Genomic DNA, 11,121 nt, shown 5'->3' with positions numbered 1-11,121 from the left:
CTACTATCACCGGTGTTCTGGCGCTGCCACTCGGCGATGTGCGTCCCCATGTTCGTGGCATGTAGGAAACACTGTGGCTAGTTCAGTGGTGGGTGACCATAGGCATTCCGTGAGCCACTTTTTCTCAATTGTCAAGGGTCAGAGGTCTAACCATTGAGCTCAGAATGGAAGGACAGTTTCAACGGCTATTCCGGATAGCAGGTGCCTGCTATGCTATCTTAGGAGCCGACTTCTTGAGACATTTGTGTCTGCTCATGGACATGAAGTAGTGCTGCCCGGTTGATAGCATCACCAGTCTGACAGTCAATTGTTTTCTGTTGGGCACAATGGCTCTAAATTCCGTTTTCGTCAAATCACCTGCCTATGAAAATACGACTCTTCTCACCGAGTTTTCTGAAGTCACTACAGAGGCCCCTATGGACAAGCCTCCTAAACACACCATGGCGAATTGTACTGTCGCCACAGGCCCTCCTGTGCACTGCCGCCTGTGCCGACTCGGTCCTGACGAACTCCGTGTTGCTCAAAACATGTTGGAGCATACGTTGCAGCCAAAAAACTTTCATCCATTGTCAAGCTCGTGGTCATTGGCACTCCACATGGTGCCTAAAATAAATAACCAGTGGCCGCCATGGCGTGCCTACCGCATGCTGAATGTGGTCACTGTCCCTGTCCATTACCCTGTACCCAAAATTCAGAACCGCACTGCATTTCTAGCTGAGACCAGGATATTTTCAAAGATAGAGCTCATGAAGGCTTATCACCAGACCCGTTATGCACCCTCTTATGTGCCCAGAACTGCTGTCACCACCCCGTTTGGTTTCTTCAAGCTTTTGCGTGTGCCTTTTGGTTAGTGTAAAGCGGCCAAAACATTCCAGCATTCTAAAGATGAAGTCACCAGCAGTTTAGTGTTTTGCTTTGCATACATTGATGATCTCCTCGTCGCCAGTAAGGATGCGGAGACCTACAAAGGATATTTCTGTCAACAGTTTGCGCATCTGCGTGATTATGATCTCATCATTTATGCTGACAAATGCCAGTTTGGGATTTCAGAGATTGATTTTCTAGGGCATCGCATCACCAAGCAAGGCATCACTCCACTGCCTGACGAGGTACAGGCCGTCATCGACTACCCACTTCCGACGTCCATACGCAGCCTGCGTTGTTTTCTCGACATCCTCAATTTTTACCGTCACTTCATTCCTACACACTCTACACTATCGCAGCCTCTTGAAGCGCTTCTTTCCGCTTTGAAGGGCCACCTGTCACTATGCGTTCGGTCTCTGTCGTCGATCATGCCTTTTCCGCCGTTAAGGCCAAACTCACCTAAGCTGCGCTCCTAAACCACCCTTCACAGGCTGCTCCCACTAGCCTTGGGATGGATGCTTGTTCAGTAGCCGTACAAGTTGCTCTTCGTCAGTGGCTTAATGGTGCATGAGTTCCCATCTCCTTCTTTTCCCGGAAGTTTTGCAACACTGAGCATCGATATATCACTTTCACACAGGAGCTGCTTGCTGCCTACCTTGTTGTGACACATTTCAGGTACTTCCGCGAAGTTCGAAAAATCATCATCCTCACTGACCAAAAGCTATCCACTTCTGTCATACGTTCCTTCATCGCCAACCACTCTCCTCGAGATATCCGTCATCTTGCTTGCCTTGCCAAGTTCACGACTGACATACGCTATGTGAAAAGCAGCCTTAACAGTGCAGTTGATGCTCTGAGCCGCATCGGCAGTGACGCCACAAGAAGTCTCGCTGACCGCTCGTTGTCATCGCTTGTGACGATACATTTGATCCCGAGCTTCCACACCTCCAGTCTTCTACAACACTCTGCCTGGAACAGGTCACCTTTTGCGACCATGACGTCATGCTCTAATGAGATGCATCTGCTAGCTGTGCTCGCATCTACGTCTTTTCTGTTGTTCATTGTGCTGTCTTTGAGTTTTATTTGATGCACTCGCTCTGCCACCCAACTGTATGTGCCATGGAAGACTTTCTCACCGAGCGCTACGTCAGGCCTAGTGTACGCCGATGATTATGAGTGAGTTCATGCTTACACAGCCTGCCAGCGCTTGAAGGTGCAACGACACACCAAGCCTCCTAGATACAATTTCCGCTCCCTGATGCACGCTTCGACACCACTAATCTGGACATCGTCAGACCTTTGCCACCTCATCGTGGTTATGTGTACTTGCTTAAGTGTATTGATTGGTACGCCCAGTGACTTGAAGTAACTCAAATGCCTGATTTCACAGGGGACACAGTTGCCCATTTACGCTTTACTGTTTACCTTGATCAGCCGCTTTGGTGTGCCGTCTACGGTGACTACTGGCTGTGGCAGACAGTTCGTGCCTACCCTTTTCACATCCCCAACATCTCGGCTGAGTGTGCACTCTAACAACTGCTTATCGCCTAGCCTCCAACAGCAGCATAGAGAGGTTGCACTGGAATTTGAAAGCAGTGCTTGCTGCTCAGCCTGCCAGTAGCGCTGCTTGGCCTTCGATCGACCCTCTGGCCAGAGCTCTCCTGCTCAGTAGCCGAGATTGTTTACAGCTGCATCCTACGCTTACCGGGTGATCTCGAAGCTGCCGCCTTTCACACAGCCTATTCCTGATCGAGCTTCTTTTGCCCAGCATCTGCGGACTTTATGCAAACGTTGCATCCTTCGCCAACTTCCGCTCACACGAGTCCACATGAAGTTTTCATGCCCTCAAGCCTGCAAACATCGTCGTGTTTTCTTCCATATTGACGCACTTCGCCGTCCTCAGCCTATTCAATTCGATATGCTGGACTGAAGATCGGGTCTTCCTCGTAGAGGAGAATCGAACCATAGGGAAGTGGGCCAAGTATGCGAGAAGCTACAAAAATGAATGAGAGCAAGACACCGAGTTCAAAAGTGGCTCCTGGAGGTTTGCCCCTAACGTCACGGATGCAGGTACGCATTCTGTTGTTATCAAAGCATGTTTACCACGATGACTTCAGTACACCCCATCACATGAACATTACCCATCGTAGTAACTTAGCAAGCGAGGCGTCGCGCTGCTGGCTTGAGGGCGCAGGTTCGACTGCCGGCCACGGCGGCCGCATTTCGTTGGAGGCGAAATGCAGGAATCCCCGTGTACCTAAATTTATCTGTGCGCTAAAGAAACCCAGGTGTTCAAAATTGATTCAGAGTCCCCAGACGCAGCATGCCTCATAATCATATCGTTGTTTTACCACGTAAAACCGCAGCAATTGTTATTATGAGCACATGAACATGGTTCGCTTTGTTACAGTAACCGGTTTCAGCAGGATTGTCACTCTTTCCAATTAATCGTTTACCTTTGGTCTTTGTGCGCCGTCGCTGCTTTCACCACTTCGAGCGAGCTACGTTCGGGACGTGCTCATCGCCGAAAACGAGTGCACGCTTAGTGCCGCTTTGCGCAGTAATCTCTTGAAGCTTCTCTTAGACTGATTCAGACAGTGCGCGGCATGTGGTCTCTCTGACTTACTTTAACGCATGTTCTTGGCGAGCTAGAGACCTAAGGGGCGCCTGATGTAAATATAGCTAACCCGGGCAAAGCTAACTGAAAAGAGAGAGAGAGAACAAGATAGGACGATGAGACAAAGTGTGTATTGAACAAACTGGCGACTTTCTTGGTTACCATCCCGCACGTAATTAGAGAAAATGACTTTCCTAATTAGTGGCGCTAAAACGTAAGATCTCATGTCAGGGTGTGCATTATATTCGAAAACCACATGTCCAATTGTTTCGAGTACGCAACTTAAGCTTTCCACTTTCCACTGTCATGGCGCAGAGAGCGAACAAGCGTGCGAAGTGAGCACACGAGAGCAGCGCTCTCGGAAGGGGAAAAAAGTGATTCTTCTTGGTGCACTACGTGGTGACGGCGATAAAGTGTCAAGACAGGATGCAAATGTTAGTTGCTGCCACGAACAAGCATCCACATGACACTATTGTAAGCGTCGTGCGGATGCGACGTAGGGAAGGACATTACACAATAGACTAAAAAGAGCTTGGTAGCAAAGCCCACCACCCGGTTCCAAAGGAGACGCTCATAGCATCCAGCCAGCCATCCATCCGAAAGACGCAGACGTGCACTCAATGGGCCCAATTTTTGGTAATGCAGGAATCAGCAAGAGAGGAACATTCACAAGTTTGCTCAACGAGGTCACAAAACAGTCTTGGTCCGGTTTAGCGTGGACGTACCGTGTAAGATTGAGGTCCATCTTAGGTGAACAGCGCACCTTGTGCTAAACGTGCTAGACTACTACAATTACTTCTGCTCTCTTTTGTGCTTGGCTACATTTGAGCTACAATTTCTCTAGCTTTGGGCTACGCCGCCTCGTTCAACCTGGCAACACTGCTTTCAATAAACGCACTCTCTGCCTCAGTAGAGTGTACTAGATTTGGTGAGTGGCTCCAACGAGAGCTCCGCACTGAGTCATTTTTTATTGAAAATCCAGATGGCGCCACCGTCGCCTTCTTCTCAACACCACGCCCCCGCGCGCGCAAGGGGCGCCGACCGGCAGCGTCAGAGCGTGCCGAACCGAAGCACGGCTGCGGTCGAACGCAGCGTTGCAGTTGCGTTCGAGGATGCGTTGCCTGCCAGGCAGTCAGAACAATTGCGTTTGTAGTTTGCTTTTCTTTTAAACCTTGTGTGCGTGTTTCACGGTGGCATGAGATAACGAAATGCAGAGCTTATATTCCGAAGAAATCATGTACAGTTATGGCATGAGGTACAAGAATAAATGAACTGTGTGGCATAATTAGGGGTGAAATAAAAATTCGTACATCTTTGTTTTCTTCCTTTTCCAAAGCGATCTATTGAATGCTAACAAATTGTCCAAATGCCCTAATACCGGCAGGAATTCCACATTTAAGGAGGATGTAGGCCACACTATTCGTTACGTGCAGGAGATTCTTTTGTAGGTTAAATTTGTATTTCGAAAATATTAGGAAATAGCCGTTTCCTTCCCTATTTTATGCATCATACGTCTGAGATGTAGATGGTTTTCCAGGTTCCCTGGGTGAATAAAGCAAAACACGTTGTTTATATTTGCTTGAATTAGGAAGCATTTTATCGGTTGTCTATGACTTCGAGGTTGCGAAGGTTTCCATTTTAACGCGATAGCGTTAAGGAGCTCGTGTCGCAGAAAAGCCGGTGTCGTCGGCGTCGGTGTCGGCGGCGTTGACCGTGAGCGATAAATCACGGCAGGCGCTTCATAAATAAAAAGCAACTTCCAAGATTGGCCCGGTGGGAATCGAACCCAGGTCTCCGGAGTGTGAGACGGAGACGCTACCACTCAGCCACGAGTTCGATGCTTCCAAGCGGTGCAAACGCGCCTCTAGTGAATGCGGTGTTGCCTTCGAAACGAGCCGTGGAAAGTTATACTGCGGTGTATATCGGTAATTATGAACATGTAACGTACAGAAGTCACAATTACACGAGTTGCGAAGTGCGTTTCCGCTGCATTTCTTCTGCGCTTTCCGCACACGCAGAGCCATCTTGCGGCAAACACAGAAGACCCCCTCCTCTCAATGTACGGCGCTGCCCCGACAGGAGGCGCGCCGCGCGCGCATTGGGACCGCTGCCAGGCGCGTCGCGGGACTCCCTCTCCCCTGACGACGCTTCGCCGTGCTTCCGGTTTAGATTACTATCTATCTCTCTGCCCGTGCCGATCACGACGTTTGGCTGGCGTAGATCGTTTCCCCTCCGAGACACCGAGTTCTTTGGTTCGTTTCGTTCGCTCAGGCGCACGTTTCGTTGGCGCGCCGAACGCTGCGTTGCTCGACGCTCACCGCGTGATAGGTGGGCGCTAAGTCCGATGCGGGGCGCATCGTAAGTGATTGCTGTGCCGTAGCGCATTGTCTTATACCCCTTGGCGGGTCGACGGGAACGCTGTCGCGTCCCACTCTTGAAGGCGAAGCTTAAGCGTCCTCCAATTTTTCACATGCCTCCAATGTCAATGACGGTTCAACTGAGAGCGGGAGCGTTCTCTTTGACGGTCGGCCTTCATCCGTTGCATATCAGGCCGTTCTCTTTCGCCTGGGCTACTCGGGTGTGGGCTGTTCGTAGAGATACTCCGGAAAATACGGCAAAAGATTGTGGGTGCCGTGCGCAGGCTTTCCACGCTGTGTAGATACTTCCTGGCCTCCAGTGATATGCACATAATGTTTCAGTATGCACATTGCATCAAAGTGCAGCTCACAAATGGAGTTAGGGCATTCCAGAGGGCTGATCGGTGCAGTGACGATTGAGCTCGCGCACGCGTCGCCTTTCTTCATCTTGAGGGACTCCTCAGAGTGGGAGCTCGGCCTCGCCTTTCAATCTACTATATGCGGTCTTGCAACCCACTACTCAACAGTGGTTCTCTCATCGAGGTGGTGCTCATCCTCTCATTCTTCGAACACTCTGCCAAGTCGCGGAGTTACGAGACAAACTATAGACATATGCAAGGGCCGTCTGCGCGCGTGAACATCGTGCAGACGGCATCGTTTGACGGAAGCGAGGAACCTCGATTCATGGGATAGCAGTAATTTTATTGTATTCTTCTTTTCGCACATACTAAGACCAAGAATTGGCGGAAAAAACATAACAAGCGCGACGGTGTGTCGAGCAGACGACGGCGGGTCGAGCAGACGACAGCTCGGCGCCGCCGTAACCACCGTCGGTAGGCACAGTTTATAAAGCTTGTTTAGCGTTTAAAGGATATATAAAGCGTCTTTAAAGGATCTATAAATGGTGGTCGGTAGGCGTGGTTCCGCCGGGCCGCCGAGGTACCGGATTGGCGGGAAGGTCAGAAGAAGGACGGGCTTCAAGAAGGCGACGGCGGCGCCACCGCAAAGTTCAACGTTTTTTGATTCGCTCTCGCTGCTTTCCTTGGCCTCCGTTGGACCCACTCCCCCATTCTTGTGCACTCTAGCCGCAGCCCCAGTCTGCGTCTCCGCGTCTCTTTCTTCAGGCGGCCGTCCTGGCGTGCGAACGTGCCCGGCTTGCTGTCCATGGCGGCCACTACGACGTAACATTTTGGCGACGAGGATAAACCCTTCCGTACGTACTACAACGCTTTGAAGATTCCTTATAAACCGTTTAGCCGCCGAGGTATCCAGAATGTGCCCGGACGCTACTAGCGTTGGTACCTGCGCCATGTCCTGCTGAGCAGCGCGGTCCGTCGCCATTCCGAGGAACACTTTGGCGTCGAGGATGATCCGCGTACATCGCGCTTACCTGTAAGTTGCGCCTGCCAACTGTATTCTCTACGGCATCTTTCACTTTGCCAGCCCTTATTTCAAGTAGTATTTCTGCACTCTCTGCGACTGCCTGATTCCTGCTTGCTAATCCTGCGACCCCATCGTCCACTTCTGCTGCCCTTTTTACAGGCAGCGTTTCCGCACTTTCTGCCTCTTAACGCGTCTTTGATGTCACCTGTGTCACCTCCGACGCTACTGCGGCGTCTTCGTTGCGTCTGACCTTGCACTTCGGCCCAGCTTTTTACTGCTCAGCATGAACGTGGCAATCCCCCCCACCTTACCATGACCCGTCGTATCGGGGCATGACTGACTTGGCTATAATGGCGACGTGAGTTGCAGGCATACGTCGACGCCGCCGTTCAAGACCGCTACGCCAGAATACCAGAAAGCGTTCCACCTCAACGCGCTGAGGGTAGAAGGTGTCAGCGTCTACTACAGCATCGTCGAGACGCAGACTGAAAGGCAGACTGAGACGCAGACGAAAGCACAGCGGACTCTGGGGCGGTTGACGTGTACGAAGTGGCGCTTCAAGTGCTTGAAAAGCACTATTCTATGGATGAATAATTTTGCAGGCGCCTCCATTTCGAGCGCAGATTACTAAGTCCGGCGTAGGCGACTGCAGAATTCATCCAAAACATTCAACGGCTCGACAAATCATGCAAGTTTGGCACCGGTACCGACCTCATGGTCCAAGACAGATCGTTTGCGCCTTGCAGTCGCAACAACTTCACCGCCGGTTCATTCAACTAGGCGAGTACGTTACCGTCATAAAAGCACTGGAAATTGCGCAGGAAGACGAACGCACTGAGAAAATAATGCAGAAGCTCAGAGTTCTACACGTAAACGCCGTTTCACAGCGTCGTTAGCCACAATATGGCGGCCGCGACCAGTGCCGCTTCCTCGGGACCCTCTAGATGGCGGTTACCGTACCCGCCCGACTACATTTCCATATGGTGGTCTCCCCGCCCTGTTCCAGTCCGAGATGGCGGCTACGTTCCCCACCCGAGTGCAGTTGAAGATGGTGGTCTTCCCCGCCCCGTCCAGTCCAAGATGACGGCTATCCTCATCGCGGCCATCGGACCGACGTCCCCGCCCTCGACCGCGCCGAGATGGTGGACGCCGAGAGCGAGGAAGTGGGCCACCCCGTCCGGGATGGAGGCAACCGGGCGCCTGGTCTTCCTCCGCGTCGTTGACTTGGCCTGGCGGCTGTTTCCGGTGCGGCTCGCCGTAGCACTGGGCGAATTTTTCGAGTTGTCGTGCCCGCCACAAATTATGCCAGACATGTGGAAGGAAAGGACATTTCTTCCAAATGTGCTATTCATAGGAATGACATCGGAACCAGTCAACGAACTTGAAATGCAAGAGAGTACTACTATAAAGACAGCGACTATTCTACACATTAACGCTGTCAGTGCCCTATCGCTTATGCGCGTTCCCGTAAAGGTGAACAACGTGATTTAACATGCATGGATGACACCGGAGTGCTTCTGTCGCTCATGAGTCTTCAGGACTACAACAGGCACTTTTCACATATCCGCCTGCTTCAATCCCATTAAATCATCCAGAACTTCTCGGAGCAAGTAGTGAACAATTTGGGATTTTTCTCCACAGCCGTCAAGTACCAAGATATGTCAGCTACACTTAACTGTCACGTGACAACTCGGTTCATCACTTCTGAGACTCGGCACTATTAAGGCATTGATGGTAGTGATCGATTGAGCGACTTTTTGTGTCTCCAAGCCTCATCTTCACCACCGGACTTCGACAGTGGTTCCCGCTGGACGGAATATCATCCGGCTTCCATGAACTTGTACGGTGCAGCGGACTTTGACAGTGCACGGTAGGCCAACGCCTGCTCGACGTCACCACCAGCAAGAGTAAACCTGTGTAGAGTGCTGGAACAGTCTACCCCAGTTAACGCGTCGCGACGTGAAGCTCCATGGAGAACCCAGGTGGACAGTACATTACCGGTAAGTTAGCGTGTTGAGGGCATTCCTACCAGGTTTTTCTGTAGTCGCACGCATGCTAAGGCATATACCCCTTTTGCAAATTCTTTTGTACATGACGGATGCAGCAGTTACTTCAAATATGCCTTCAGTGAATTCCGCATTTCAGTGCAGTTCTCATTCGGGAGCAAGTTCTTATGCAACTCGTAAAGTAGCTCGAATGGTTGTCTCATGTTCAGCCGTAAGGCAATCTAGCCAGTCACCATTACTTATGCTGACTGACGAGCCCAGTCAAAATGTTGCGCTCGCAGCGTCGACTGCTGAGCGTTTCATAGGATCTGAGGACTTTATTCCGGCACCTGTTTTTCATCCGGCTGTAGTGCCTAGCGAACATGTTCTTTCGCCTGGTAGGTGTGTATCTGAGCCTAGTGGTTCAACGCCTTCACAACGAATGTCTGGCGTACCCAGTCCGCATAATTTCTCGGAAACACCTAACGCTCATGTCTCCGACCCTTCGTGCTCGCATGCAGTTAAGTCGTTGCTCGCAGCTGTGTCTGTGGAGCGTGTCAGTGTTCATGTACCGCAATTGCCGCGACGGCCAAAAGGCGGCGCCAGAAACCGCACCACTTAAAATATTTTGTTACATGATGCTTAATGTGTTCGTATTTGATAACATTATTCGCAATTCTATGTAACATACCTCAACAGGTGTCCATATATTTGACTTGCGTGCTTCAGTGCATGAAACGCCGTTTTGTTACCAAGTTAACTGCAATGCCAATGTGTTTCTCTGCAAAGCTCGGGAATTTATATCTCGAAACCTGTGGCATTTTGAAAATTCGTTCCAAGTGGATCCGCCTTGCAAACTCCACGGCTAGAATTTGTGAATTGCAATATGGGTCATAATGTAATTAGTTGTGAACTTAATTAGCGAATTTTTCTAAGATTAGCCGATTTTGCATTTCGAATCTTTGTGCATGTCCACCCCTTCGAGTAAACGAGCTGGTGAACTACAATAGTAATATCTGCCACAGGCAATTTAAAAAAAAATTTTTGAAAGTGGTCGCTGAAACACCCTGTATAATTCACGTGCGTTTCACAAGCCTTGATAAAACACTGAAGTCTGTATTTTTTTTTTCAATAACAAAAAAGTACACAAAGCAACTTGAAAGGAGGTGAACATACAGCAACACATTTATTATCCAGGTGTAGGCAATCCATATCATTAGACATAATTCTTAGTTGGCTACATCCTTCTTTTGAAAATATATAATAAACATTGTCCTTTGTATATACTTATATATACTCGTGTTGTGTTTTTGCATGGTGTTCACAGCGGAAATTAAAACAAATATTGAAGTTCGAAATACGGATGAGGAAGCCGCCGCTGATGCTTCTAATGCGCTTGTCCTCTTACTGTCGAGATTTTGAGAAAGAAAGCTGTGCACGTCCGCACCTACAATGCTACAGAAAGCTTTTACCCACAATAAAATTTCAACTGAAAAGATAAAGCGAAGTGAAAGTAACCCTCAAATGATGTGGGTAATAGAACTCTGGTAACGAGATTTTAGGGAAGCGGAGAGGAAGGGCGTTGTGCTTCGGCATTGCCGGGGGGAGGTGGGGTGGGCGGTGTATCGGTCTACCCCAACCCAGGAAAACTTCGGAGGCGGTTGTGGCCTCGGGGCCTCCACCCCCCGTCCCTGTAGTTGGTGCCTGTGCATTATGATGCCGCTGCTTGTAAACTAGCTTTTGATTTTCTTGGGATGCGAACATCGGCTTACGGGTATGCTGCCTTGCGTGGTAAGCATGAGCAACGGCGTCGCGGGCACTGTCGCTTCTCGAGGCACGAGCTAAGGAAAGTGAAGTGTCTAAGGGGAATTCCGGGAAGTCAGCGAAGAATATGTAAAACGAAAAAACACAGGCA

General features: G+C 50.1%; 1 protein-coding gene across 6 annotated transcripts in view; it reads left to right on the top strand.

Annotated features, from left to right (window-relative positions):
- Window positions 1–6,757: 6,757 nt before the first annotated feature.
- Window positions 6,758–11,121, top strand: part of LOC139061313 (uncharacterized) — a 413,371-nt gene continuing 409,007 nt past the window's right edge. For 2 of the 6 annotated variants that reach the window (XM_070541142.1, XM_070541148.1), the window contains exon 1: window positions 6,758–9,221. The gene's annotated coding sequence lies outside the window, so the exon portion shown is untranslated. The remainder of the gene's footprint in view (window positions 9,222–11,121) is intronic. The other 4 variants (XM_070541144.1, XM_070541143.1, XM_070541145.1 and 1 more) reach the window with 3 other exon arrangements.

This window comes from Dermacentor albipictus, chromosome 6, assembly GCF_038994185.2.
Source record: "Dermacentor albipictus isolate Rhodes 1998 colony chromosome 6, USDA_Dalb.pri_finalv2, whole genome shotgun sequence".
Classification (NCBI taxonomy): Eukaryota; Metazoa; Arthropoda; class Arachnida; order Ixodida; family Ixodidae; genus Dermacentor; species Dermacentor albipictus.
Note: the sequence above shows the minus strand (reverse complement) of the source record. Positions and strands in the feature narration are given on the sequence as shown.